This window comes from Armigeres subalbatus, chromosome 3 (genome assembly GCF_024139115.2).
Source record: "Armigeres subalbatus isolate Guangzhou_Male chromosome 3, GZ_Asu_2, whole genome shotgun sequence".
Taxonomy (NCBI): Eukaryota; Metazoa; Arthropoda; class Insecta; order Diptera; family Culicidae; genus Armigeres; species Armigeres subalbatus.
The window spans coordinates 355,097,123-355,112,226 of NC_085141.1; positions in this window are offsets into that span (position 1 = coordinate 355,097,123).

The following is a 15,104-nucleotide window of genomic DNA, read 5'->3' on the forward strand; positions in this document are numbered from 1 at the left end:
AGCGCTAAGAAGCACCGTTGAAATTAAAATAGCTTCGGGTAGTATTAAAAACTTCCTTCCGCAAAGAGAGAAAGAACCGCACAGCACGATGCGGTCTGATTAGACTAGGTGTTCCGTGTTTTCTTAACACTATCATCCTTATTTGCTATGTTATATTTTTAGTTATTATTAATACATTTCAATAACCTCTGGCAGTTAGAATTTTTCCTCTGGTTGAATTGAACCATGTAGGAATTACAATGTTTTCAACTTAAACTAATCTTAACCTATTTTATACTATGGGTACAAGGAGTTAATCGTTGCAATAGAAGATTGCAACGATTTTTGTCTAAAATTGGAAATTATTTTGTTGGACATTTGTTGCAATGTCTCAATATTAGAAATTCTATGAAGTTCATTGGTACTATACCACGGAGGCAACTTCAGAATCATTTTCAGAATTTTATTTTGAATCCTCTGAAGTGCCTTCTTTCTGGTATTGCAGCAACTAGTCCATATTGGCACAGCATACAACATGACAGGTCTAAAAATTTGTTTGTAAATCAAAAGTTTGTTCATAAGACAAAGTTTTGATTTCTGTTTATAAGTGGATATAGACACTTAATATATTTGTTACATTTGGCTTGAAGGCCTTCAATGTGATTTTTAAAAGTTAATTTTTGATCTAGCAGAAGTCCTAAATATTTAGCTTCGCTAGACCAATTAATTGGAACCCCATTCATAGTGACAATATGTCTGCTAGAAGGTTTCAAATAAGAAGCTCTCGGCTTATGTGGGAAAATTATAAGCTGAGTTTTGGAAGCATTCGGGGAAATTTTCCATTTTTGTGGAGAAAATATCCAAACTTTTTTGCAATCTACTACAAATGACACGAAGGCTACGCCCTTTGGCTGAGAGACCTGTGTCATCTGCAAACAAAGATTTTTGACACCCTGGTGGTAAATCAGGTAAGTCAGAAGTAAAAATGTTATACAAAATGGGCCCCAGTATGCTGCCTTGGGGGACACCAGCCCTTACAGGTAATCTATCAGATTTAGAATTCTGATAGTTTACCTGCAGTGAGCAATCTGATAAATAGTTTTGGATCAGTTTAATAATGTACAGAGGAAAATTAAAATTCATCAATCTTACAATCAAACCTTCATGCCAAACACTGTCAAATGCTTTCTCTATATCAAGAAGAGCAACTCCAGTCGAATATCCTTCAGATTTGTTGAGCCGAATTAAGTTCGTAACTCTTAATAACTGATGAGTGGTTGAATGCCCATGGCGAAAACCAAATTGCTCATCAGCAAAAATAGAATTGTCATTAATATGAACCATCATTCTATTCAAAATAATCTTTTCAAACAGTTTGCTTATTGAAGAAAGCAAACTGATGACTGAACTAGAAGCCTCAGCTGGATTTTTGTCCGGCTTCAAAATTGGAACAACTTTGGCGTTTTTCCATTTATCTGGAAAGTATGCCAATTGAAAACATTTGTTAAATAAATTAACCAAAAAGGATAAAGAGCTCTCAGGAAGTTTTTTGATAAGTATGTATAAAATACCATCATCACCCGGTGCTTTCATATTTTTAAATTTTCTAGTAATAGATCTCACTTCATCCAAATTAGTTCTCAACGAAGGGTCAAAAAGATTCTCTTGATTGAGAATGTCTTCGAAGCTCCGTGTGACCTGATCCTCAATTGGACTAGTGAGACCTAGACTAAAATTATGGGCACTCTCGAACTGCTGAGCAAGTTTTTGAGCTTTTTCGCCATTTGTTAATAAAATTTTATTTCCCTCTTTAAGCGCTGGAATTGGCTTTTGAGATTTTTTGAGAATTTTCGATAATTTCCAAAAGGGTTTCGAACTGGGATCCAATTCTCAAAGTTGGTATTTCTCAGAATAGCGAAACGTTTTTTAATTTAATGATTTGCAAATGCCAAATAACTTTCATGCGGGATCGCGAGTTTTTTGGTATTGCCTTCGCCTCACATTTTTAAGTCGGATCAGTAGCTGAAGATCATCGTCAATAATAATAGAGTTGAATTTAATTTCACATTTCGGAATTGCAATGCCTCTGGCTTCGACAATTAAACTTGTCAAAGATACGAGAGCATTATCAATATCACTTTTGGTATCGAGAGGAATATCAACATCAAAATTCCTATCGATATACGTTTTACATAAATCCCAATCAGCTCTATGATAATTAAAAGTAGAGCTGATTGGATTATAAATAGCTTCTTATAAGATTTCAAACGTCACAGGAAGGTGATCAGAGACAAAGTCAGCATGAGTTACCAATTGGCCACACAGCTGACTTGAATCCGTTAAAACCAAATTAATTGTCGAAGGATTTCGAGTGGATGAAAAACAAGTTGGGCCATTGGGATATTGAATAGTATAATATCCCGCAGAATAATCTCCAAATAGAACACTGATAGTTTTCGCGTTATCGATTTATGTCGCGAAATTTGACGAATCCGACCATTGTGCGTTTGTTTGAAAAACTGCATATGTAACATTTTTAACCAAAATAAGATTTTTATATATTCTAAATCCTCGTCCAAAAATACGTATTCTTGCAAAAAATGCGAAAACAAATTTTTTGTTCGGGAATGTATGAAAAAGTATTCGATTGCTTGAGAAACAACATATGTGCCCGCAATTTGAAGAGCAATTCTGGAGTAGGTACTGCTTACAGTTTTCACACTGGAAGTGCCACAGAACGTTGAGTTTTGTGAAAAACTTTTGATCTGTATCGAAAAAATCGAAAGATTCGGAGCCAATTTGTTCTAATTAGGTGCTGGATGTGATAATTTACATTTTACTTACTTGATACTTGATGGGCTACGGCTCCTCGATGAATCTTCGCCGAATGGAGTATCCTCCTACACTGGACACGATCCTGGGCCAATCGCTTCCAGTCGCCCTGAACGCCCCGAAAAGCGCTCTCAGATTCTCTTCTACTACAAAAAGCCATCGCGTACGCAGCCTTCCACGGGTTCCAGGCCTTCGGCCTCTTCCGGGTTCTCTGCTAAATATCATCTTCACTTGGCTCTCTTCCGATACACCAAAAACATGTTCAGCCCATCGTAGTCTACCGTGTTGTATAAGCTTAACAATATCCAGCCCGTTATACATCTGGTATAACTCGTGGTCCATGTGACGCCGCCAGATGCCATTCTCCTGTTTACGGCCGCCCAGTCAACATTTTGATACATATTGCAAATGATATAGGTTACCATATGCCTACAAAGAATCTTGTATATAATGCACAAATTCGCCATATACCTACTAAAGTGGAGGCTATATACGTACTGAACAATGACTTGCTTGAGTTTTCGTAAGCATTAATACGATCTAGTGAACAGTGAACATAAAAAAAATATATAACAAGCCCCGTCTCGAACATTCGACCTCTGGATCTAAAGCCCGATACCCTACCATCGGTGCTACTAAGCAACTCTTGAGAGGCAGAACTATTTTGACAATCACAATGTAGATGAAAGTTTAGTACTGACAAAAGCTTCGATATTACAAATTACGATACATATTACATTTATACGATTTAAGTACGTCGTTGTTACATGTATAAACGTGACTTGAATCGCATATGAAAACTGTGTACAATTATTCCGATAATGTTCATGCATACCAACGATTACGCAACAACAGCAAAGTTTTATTTCACCGTGTTTACCTCCGAAATTGTTTTATTTAGTTGTATTTCAAGTTCTTACACGCATTTTTGGCATTAAAACGGAACGGTGATCAGCACCGCAATAGCACTTTATGGATATATCGGCGTTTAAGCATATCGAAAGGAATGAAGTAAGTAAAAATGAATTAATTTGTCGATAAGATTCAGTGGGCTTCGGTAGGCGTACAGGAGTAAGTAGCTATATACGTGAAACGCTGATCAATATACGATTTGTATAACAATGCGCGTCCGTATAAACGATATTTCCGATTCAATCCGATCAAACCGATATTGTTTATTTTGATTTATGACTTTCTCGAAATGAATCGTAAATATTCCAAGTTCAGGTATTAGATACGATAGTTATAATATTTTGGCCACCTTTATGAGTGCTTATATACGATTTTGATACTAAACAGCATCATATGCGATGAAATTTGTCTTTTCATATACGATCTGTGGTTGGCTGGGCGAGTATTCTCCGCAGTACCTTACGCTCGTGTACTCCGAAATCTCTCCGATTAGCCTCCTTTAACGCCCATGTTGCATGTCCGTATAAGCCCACCGGAAGAATCAGAGTAGTATACAGCACGAATTTCATTTTCGATCGCAGAATACGGGACTTAAGCTAATTACGAAGTTCGTTATAATAAGTCATACTCGTAGCTGCAATAAGCATTTTCATCACACGGGTAACATTATTATCGCACGTCACTAGTGTTCCAAGGTACACACATTCTTCTACAACTTCAATTTTTTCACAACCAACACCACTTCACTACCACCGCTAATGAACCCACGTTGATTGCCAGCGATCAGGTACTTCGTTTTTCTGGTATTGATCGTGATTTCAATCCTTGCTGTCTCCCTCTGGCAAGGCACAAAAGCATCTTTCACGGCACGATTATTATTCCCGATAATATCGATATCGTCCGCAAAGCCCAGGAGTATATGCGATCTTGTGACCTTGTGTACTTTTCGCGTTTTAGCACTCCAGCACTCCGAATCGCTCCCTCGAGCGCTATATTGAATTGTGAATTCGAGAGCGGATCACCCTGCTTCAATCCATCTAAGGTAACAAATGATGTCGAAATTTCATCCGCGACCCTTACATTTTATTTCGATCCGTCCAACGTAACACGAATCAACCGTATCAGTTTCGCTGGAAAACCATAATATGCCATAATTCACTTCGTTTTACTGGATCGTACACTTCCTTGAAATCAATTAACAGATTATGTGTCTGCAATTTGTATTCCCGGAATTTATCAAGCCCTCACGAGCCGAATTAGAGAGGGTGATTCCTCGGTCCTCGGCTTTCCAGTCTGTGCCCTTTCTCAAAGAGTGGGCAAATGAGGCTGGACAACCAGCAAGCAGGCAATTGTGTTGGGAAGAAGTTATATGGAATGCGGTGAACACGGCATCTCAACAGGTAATGTCAAAACTGCAGCGATGATGGTGTCTCGAACAAAACCAGCAGCTACTGTCATGCTGTGAACACCATGCTCACCCCCTCCTTAGCCGTGCGGTAAGACGCGCGGGCTACAAAGCAAGACCATGCTGAGGGTGGCTGGGTTCGATTCCCGGTGCCGGTCTAGGCAATTTTCGGTTCGGGCATAAAAGTATCATCGTTAAGAAAATTATTTTGAGCTTTTTAGTGTAATGTCTTCACTTGTCCTAAGACGAGTTTGTACAATCCCGTTTAATTCCACCACTTAACTGTATCTTGACAGATACGTATTTCGACCTCAACAGCAAGCTCGTCTTCAGTGTCTCGTACTCGTAAGTCGAATCAAGTACGAGACACTGAAGATGACCTTGCTGTTGAGGTCGAAATAGGTATCTGTCAAGATACAATTAAGTGGTGGAATTAAATGGGATTGTACAAACTCGTCCTTATGACAAGTGAGTATCATTGTGTTAGCCTCATGATATACGAATGCAAAAATGGTAACTTGGCTTAGAAACCTCACTGTGGAAGTGCTTAAGTAAACACTAAGCTGCGAGGCGGCTCTGTCCCAGTGTGGGGATGCAATGCCAATAAGAAGAAGAAGAAGAAGAAGAATCATGCTCACCCCGACAACAAACACATCGCGGGTGGGCTGCGGGGATCTCCGTTTATAAATATAGAGGTCATTGCGGTTCATGCGCAGTGGTTGTCCATTTGTCCAGTTTATTATACAGACCAATAGGATACTATCATAACTTGCGATCGACGAGTGGTGAGGTTACCACTCTTGAAGTCGATGTTGTGTGTTATAATGCCTTGTGCGTTAGCATAAGCGTGAGCGTTCTCGATAGCCCCCCCCCCCCCTGATAAATTGAAAATAAGGACTAGTGAAAGGGTTTTGGTTTTAGCGGGTCGGGTAAGAGTTACATGACATACCCATCCCCACACTACCTAAGTTAACCTCCTCGGACAACGCGGTCTGCACGAGTACCTAAACGTGCCTACACGTCTAAACGTGCTCTCCAGGGGGGGGGGGATTCTTAAGGTGATTATACATTTGATTCCGTGGTGAATTTCAAATTCTACTCCCGTTTCCAAAAGTCCAAATCCAGCGTAATAATGTTTGTACTGTTCTGAAAATTAAGTCAGCATAAGTAAATAAATGATCTGCCATTGTTTCACCCCATATGCATGTTATGGTTCTATCAACTCGTGCTCTTGAAAATTGCGGCAAAAAGAACGTGGTTTCCAAGATGGCCGATTTGTTGTTGTTTAATCACCTTAAGACCGGGCCGTTGCCACGCGGTCGTCTTGGAGTAGTTTCAGTACGTTGAAGCCAACCAGTCCAACTGTTACGAAAACTGTTTTTTTTTTTGTTGAATTCCTGACTCCGGAGGTCTTCACGGGATCGTTCAGTTCACTGCTAAGGTTGGAAACCGCAATTCACTTGTCACCGCAGGTTGGGAACCGTTTAGTTCACTTAAATTAAATTTGATTCAACTGTTTGCCGTCTTGTCTCCTATCTAATATTTTGCATGGTTTCTTTATTCCATATTATTTTGAGTCTTTTATTTAGGTTTAAGGTAGATAATATATTTAATGCATGGTTTTGTTCGTCTTTACAATATTTCTACAAAAACAATCTACTTTTTATTTTCCGTTTATTTATACAAGTTACTTCTAAAATACGTTTTTTGAGCTAAGGAGATAACAAGAGAAGATCTTGTACAGGTGGTGACAAATTCAAGGTGATTACGAGACGAGCCAGCCTTGGGCTGAAAGTCTCGCCAATAAAGACAAAAAAAAATCAAGGTGGTTGTTGAGTTTGTGCACTTGGACTCACTGAAATCTTACTTCCTGTGGTCTCCGTAAACCACATTATATTCAATTATTTCGCCGCCATACCAAAACGCTGCAACACGCTTATAGGTAGGTAGTCCTCTACGAACATGTGATGTGCGCAGCGTTCAAGATGAAACGTTCTAGTGAAAGATGATTAAATCATTATTTGCTGACCTTCCCTAGACTGGAAACAATTTATTGAGAAAATTCATGAAATCCAAATCAAGTAGAAACTCAGGATTACTAGCGGCGTCAACCATATTGTTGTTTATGGGGCACCACTTGATGCAAGAACGTTGCCTTGGAGAACAATAGCGTGCTTGCAATGAGTGGGGTGGTACTTCTGGCTCCGCCAGTGCTCAGGATTCCATAGGGGTTAATAGTTATTAACAATAATCATGGGTTTCCGAAAACATAAATCCAATATTGCCTATATGTATATCAAATTTCATATCTAAGGTACGTAGACGCTCAGTTACATCTCGCAAAGCAATGATCTTCAAAGTGATTATTACATTTGAACTGGTACTATAAATGTGAGCCATGTCATTTTGTCTTCCAATGTTCGTTTCTTGCCACACGCTATATGTGATCTCATAAACTAACATTTTCCAATGAGTCGTGAATGATAACAGCTACGTTTAAAATAGAGTGAGAAGACCGTAAAAAATAGTCATCCCAAAGCAAATGAAAATATACGATAAACACAGAGTAATATCCAAGTGACTCCATGACTTCAGATGGGGAACTCAGAGCATAATGCAAGTACGAGAGAAAGAGAATGTCGGTACACAAACAGGGATGATTATGGAAGCAAACATTAGACGGTGTACCGGCTTGTTAAATATTGGCGTACCTATGCCAAATCTATATATGTATGACGTTTGAATTGATTTATGATTTACAGATTTGAAAGTAAAACCAATTTAATTTATTTACAAAGCTTATCCAATAATTGTAGTAGAACGGTCAATTTTTTGTTTAAAGAAATGTCAAATCCAATAGGCACAGTTACACGAACTGATCTACATATGCCGTACTTATATGTATAGCAAGTATGAAAGAAGCTCATCATTTCAGTTCAATGTAATGCCAGTCAGATAGTTGAAACACGTTTAGCTAGCTTGACATTATACTATTTCGGCCATTGTTTGATAACAGAAGATACTTTATTTCATCAGTTACGCTACATGAGCATATCTTGAATACGTCTTTTTTTATTCTATTTCTATTTTTTCGCTGTATTTTAAATTTGTGTTTTGTTCTATTACAGGTATATTTTTTGAACACTTCTTTCCTTATTTTGTTTTTTTTTTTGTTTTTCCTTATATTCAACTAGCTGTATGTACCCGGCCTTGCTCGGAGTTGCCAGTTTAATTCGCAGTTTTTTTCACCATCGGAATTGGAATAGGTCAAAAGGATAATTGTGTTTTCTTATTGATATTTCATCATTTGATTAAAAGAAGGTAGATTACATTTGAAAACATTGACTGATTTTGAAAATGGGATCAAACCCAAAATCGCTTTATTCCGGGCAAACGTCTATTTCTAAAGAAGGAAAAACATACACCGATGCCTTATTCCGGAAAAACGTCTATTTTAAAGAAATGATCACATTTACCGTCCAGAAGGAAACACTTTAATCATTGCTTTTCTCTGGGCAAACCATGATTTCGATGAAGTGTTGAGTTGATCGATCCCTGTCATCTTCGCCTTCTTAAGAAAAAGAATGTTTGTTCCAAATTTGGTTGAAATCGGGCAAGGGGTACAGAAGTTATGCTGGAACATTGGATCATTGCATACCTTGCTTTTATTTATTAATCTTGAATCATTATCATATAATTATCATACCTTTTAAAATTTGGAATAAAGGTTACTCGATTATGGATCACTATGCAATTTGATCATTCATAATCATCAATCATTAATCATATCGATCGTTAATCATTAACCATACACATAGTGTGTCAACATTTAATCACGATCGGTAATCGTTAATCATAATCCAACGGTTTTTTTCATTATTCATAATCGTTAATTATTGTCAAAAATGAATTTAATCATTAATCATTATCAGTCATCATTTTCAAAAAATTATAATTCATTAATCATAATCTTTAATCATAGAGTTGAATGATTTAATCATTCACACTGAATTGCCCGTTTTCTAAAGACAACCGCTTTCCCTTTACCCTTCCTCTTTTCTCAACGGCCATTTCACCCCCTTTGTTATCTTCTCCTAGGGATAGAAAATGTGTGTACCAAATTTGGTTGAAATCGGTACAGGGGTTCAGAAGTTACACTAAATTGCCCGTTTTCTGAACAATACCCCTCCCTTCAGACCCCTACCCCCCTTATCCAAATTTCCTCCCGTACGATCGGCTCCTCATAGTGAATATGTGTACAAAATTTGATTGAAATCGGTCCTGGAGGTTGGGAGTTACACTGAGTTGCTCGTTTTCCAAAGACAACACCTCCCCTATACCCTCCCTTTTTCCAATGACCATCCCATCCCTTTGTTATCTTTTCCTTATGATGTAGAATGTGTGTACCAAATTTGGTTGAAATCGGTACAGGGGTTCATGATTTACTTTGAATTGCCCGTTTTCTAAACAAAACCCCTCCCTCCAGACCCTCCCCTTTCCCAAATCCCTCCCATATGATTACCTCCTCGTAGTGAATATGTGTACAAAATTTGGTTGAAATCGGTCCTGGGAGTTGAAAGTTACACAGAATTGTTCGTTTTCTGAACAAAACCCTCCCACCACCCCTCCCCTTTTCTACATGACCATCCCACCCCTTTGTTAACTTCCTCTGAGGATAGAGAATGTCTGTACCAAATTTGGTTGAAAACGTTCCGGGGGTTGAAAGTTACACAGAATTGTTCGTTTTCTGAACAAAACCCTCCCACCACCCTCCCCTTTTCTACATGACCATCCCACCCCTTTGTTAACTTCCTCTGAGGATAGAGAATGTCTGTACCAAATTTGGTTGAAATCGGTCCTGGGAGTTGAAAGTTACACAGAATTGTTCGTTTTCTGAACAAAACCCCTCCCACCACCCCTCCCCCTTTTCTACATGACCATCCCACCCCTTTGTTAACTTCCTCTGAGGATAGAGAATGTCTGTACCAAATTTGGTTGAAATCGGTCCTGGGAGTTGAAAGTTACACAGAATTGTTCGTTTTCTGAACAAAACCCCTCCCCCCCCCCCCCCCCCCTTTCTACATGACCATCCCACCCCTTTGTTAACTTCCTCTGAGGATAGAGAATGTCTGTACCAAATTTGGTTGAAATCGGTCCTGGGAGTTGAAAGTTACACAGAATTGTTCGTTTTCTGAACAAAACCCCTCCCACCACCCCTCCCCCTTTTCTACATGACCATCCCACCCCTTTGTTAACTTCCTCTGAGGATAGAGAATGTCTGTACCAAATTTGGTTGAAATCGGTCCTGGGAGTTGAAAGTTACACAGAATTGTTCGTTTTCTGAACAAAACCCTCCCACCACCTCCCCTTTTCTACATGACCATCCCACCCCTTTGTTAACTTCCTCTGAGGATAGAGAATGTCTGTACCAAATTTGGTTGAAATCGGCCAAGTGGTTCAGAAGTAGTTAGCGAACATACATACATAGATTGGTTTTTATATATATATATATAATATATATATATATATATATATAATATATAATAATAATATAAGATAAGATTCTAGATGAACTCAAACATTTGAATTATGTTAACTACTATCTGCTTTCCTTTCATCTGCATCAAAATTGCCAAATTCATATCGCCCAAATTGAAAACATATTTAACCCCTATCCCTGATCATCTGAGTGCTAATCGTCCGACTGAAACCGTATTTTCGTGAAACTAATTTGCACTGTTTGCACCTTGCGTCAATAGCAGTTCAACTGCTTACGTTAGTGTGGAAATAAAGGGAAAAAAATACCACTTTCGGTTTCGGTACTGCCCACCAGCTAGTAGGTATACCTACACACTCCACCCATCATCTTCAGGGCAAACAGAGCACTAAATCAAGGTAAAAGAGTGCGGAAAATTAGTGAAACGTTTGAACTATGCTGACCAGTCAGCAGGAAGCTCAAGCCGGTGTTTCGCCGCAACCGAGAAGGCCTTTCGGTATTTTCTGTGAACGAGAAAAAACGGAACATCGGAGAAATTTATCTGCTTTATGAATAAATATGATTGAGAAGCTGAAGAAGAAATTTTTATTAATAGTGATGTAATAGAACTTAAATAATTGAAATTTCAGTTTCATTCACATTGAAAATGAAATTTTGAAGTTTAATGTGGGCCTGAATGCGATAAGAAACCTAAATATGTACTTATTTCTAGATAATTAAAGACACCTGAGAAAATAACCCAGGAAATATGGTGTTCCTACTCAAGAAGTCAAAACAGTTCCTAACCAACGCACATGTAGGGGAAACTGGACACACATGATCCCCGGGGACACATGATCCCCCCATGTTTTCTCGAAAACTAATCACATTTTTATACCAGTGATATGTGCAAACGAATCCGTTAGATAGATTATTGAATCTGAGTAACATTTGATATTAGTTACTTTATGTATATGGATTTTACAGAGGTTTTATTATTTTAGCATTCTCAATCCTTTTTTTCTTCAAAGGAGAAAAGTTTAATAACTTTGAATATGTCCAACCAAAACGTACCAAATTTTTACTAGACAAAGATTTATTATAGTAGAATTGAATAAGTTCATTCAATTAACTATGGTTATTTTCCATTGAATACAATAAACAAAACAAGATAAATACTCAACATGGACACACTTGATCCCCCACAGTTTGGACACACTTGATCCCGATATTGCATATATTAAGGCGTTTGTTGTATACCGTCACATATTATTGTATTGTATGTAACTAGTTGATCTGTTAAAATTATTTTCTAGTTAAAAAGTATAAATAAATTTTATTTCTCTTTAATTTTATTAATCAGACAATACACGCGCAATTTGAATTTCTCAATAGCCTTATTTCATTAACCGGAACAAAGTGTAGTTGAACATACTTTGTTTGGATTAGTTTTATTAAATGCATTTTAACATTATTTTCAATGAAAAGAGTGTAAATTAAGCTTTGAAATACTCAACAAATCACAGGGCTTAAAATCAGTATTGTTCGATCTGGTATTAACTTTTTTTCCGTTTGAACGAGGAGAAGTTTGCTTACAATCACCATTTAGTTGTAAACCTTCTTAAAGAATTTTTAATAATAGTCTCATTCAACATCTTTTGGTCAGTCGTTTAAGAGAAATCGCATTTGTGTAATAATAACACGCACTACAAAAATTATGATACGTGATAGTACCATATTGATGTATGAAGTCATCATCCTGGTATGATCACGGTTGTGGTATTGGTAGTAGTCTGGCGATCTCGATGTACCGTCGTCGGGGGAGGCAATGGGTCAAATAGGGGTGAGAATGGGTCACTGTTTCAGCTACTTAGAATGATTGTAGAATAGATTGAATGCATCTGAGGGCAAGAAGATCAAAATATAAGAGACCTCTTTGAACAATTTAATAGAATAATTAGATTCCAAAATTACAAAGATATATTTATGTATCGATCAACCATTTTTGGTATCATCTGTATCAATCACAAAGAGAGATCCTCTTGGGAGCATCATGGTTGTCGTGATATGACCACTGTCTGTTACTGGAGTGAATGGTTTGCAGATAAATCATCATCACCATGCCAATTTTGTTGCTATAGCAGACATTCTATCTGTCACTACTACTCTATTCGAGAACTAAAATACTTGTCTTGCTTAATACCCACAATATTTAATTTTCGCACGACTAATATTACGGCAGACTTTGAAGAATTATTAGGATTTGAAGCTAGACCAATTCAACCTTTCATTAGACTTGGAAGAACCTTAACATGTTCAGGTCATAAAGGGATCAATTTCCCCCTATATGGGGATCAAATCTCCCGCAAGTTTTGAAAATGCCAAATTTTCTATCTTTCAGCAAAATCGATTTTTTGGTAACTTTCATGGACAAATAATTACTTCCAATGACGTTTTTGAATAGCTTATTGAGTTCTTTATCAAATCCATCAAGAAGCGTGCAAATCGGTGCATGTTACATCGAGAAATATCCTAAACAAAAAGTGGGGATCATGTGTGTCCAGTTTCCCCTACCAAAACCTTTTACATTAGTAGATCCCCCGGCCCGCAATCAATTCATTAATTATAGTAAATATTGAGAATGGGTCTCGTTTGTGATATCGCACAAAGCAATAGTAGGATAGTGAGCAAATTCCCGTCGTAGTTGGTACTGCGTGGATACAACGACACTTGTCCATTTCTAAACATGTGCTGTGCATATGCACAGCCAAGATATGCAACAAAAAAAACTGCGTGGTTTTCAAATTTAAACCCTACTACTGACTCCAACTAAGTTGTATGTAACATGTATATTAGACTTCCTACTTTTCATTGCGTAATATTAGCGCAATGAACAAATTATGGTTTATTGGGAATCGGTAATCAAAAATACCCTACTATTTTTTTATTTGTTCTACAAAAATTTGATTAGGCCCAATCGTCTATTTCAATATTTGATGGATTGCTATCAAATAAATCTGTTGATATTGGTGTGCAATTTCAACAAGTACACCAAATTAGTTTTTTATGGAGTAATATGCACCGTGATAAATAAAAATGGCATACCTAAGTTAATAAATAAAAATGACATAAGTTTATGTCCATTGTGGAACATAAAATGGAAGAACGATGTTCTTGATTATTCAAGAAATCCCAGAAATAAAGGTCTTCAGATCTACACACGTAATCAAAAATCTTTGTCACAGTTCTAAATACGTTATTTGCCCATTGTGGTACATATAATAGATTATATGTATGAAAGATGTTCACGATTATCAAAGAAATTCCTGAAGTGAAGGCGTTCAAATCTACACGCATAGCCAATGATTTACAGGCCTGTTTTGAATGTGTTATGTGCCCAGCGGATTGGCTTTCAGTCACGAGTAATAGAGTTGACCATTTTACTTCATTGCCGACGTTTCGATCCGAGAATGTGATCTTCTTCAGGGCTAGATGACATTAAATTTGAGTATTACTACTACTACTACATGGTTTACTACTACTTATAACTATAAGAGCCATCTGTGATCACTGTCAACGCTATTACCCGTGACTGAAAGCCAATCCTGTAAATAAATTTCAAATTTCACAGTCCAAAACTCACACTACAGTCTTGATGTTCTATATCTCGATATCTCTCCCTATGTCGATGGTTTCCTCAGTCCGTTCAATCTACATACATTTGGGCTTTCTACATCTCGATAACCTCCCTATATTGCTATTTCTCTATCTCGATGGGTTTGTGATCATATTTTGTTCAGGATTCACTCTCCTTATATCGATGTGGTCAGATTTTCAGGCTACTAGACCATCTTTGGACAATAACACACACATCAACAACAGGAAACGACATTTGTTTTGTTGTCGTTTTTCATATAGCATGGAGCTTTTTTGGATCTAGTACCCATTTCAATTTTCCTTCCATTCCTCGATCCCTCCCTATCTCGATAGACGAATCCAAGTAAAAATAAGAAGAAGACACACGACGGTGTTAACTTTGACAGATCCTACAGTAGGGGAGATGCGGTCAATATGCGCCCCCTAAGCTAATCTCTTAATTTGATGGTGATTTCATCCGAAATAGTGTAATTTCGAAGTGTTTATCAATAATCTAGCAAATCAGTCATTATATGGTTCAACAATTTTTAAGACAAACCAACAATATTACAAAAAAAGGATTTTATTCCAAAATGCTGCATTTTCATTTAAAATGAACGACGCTGGGCAATATGCGCCACCCAAAAATGATAATCAAAATATTCCAATATTTTTCACTGAAATAGTCACACTTTTTTGCAAAAGAATAGTGTCAGTGTCAGTGCTTTAAGGTAGTCAGTATTTTAGACTAATGAAATAAAGGAGAAAATATTTTTCGTACGTGAAGAAAAAGCATTGTTGACGTAAACACCGAAATTGCATCGGAAAGAGCCAAAAATACATTTTATTTTTTTAAATTTAAAC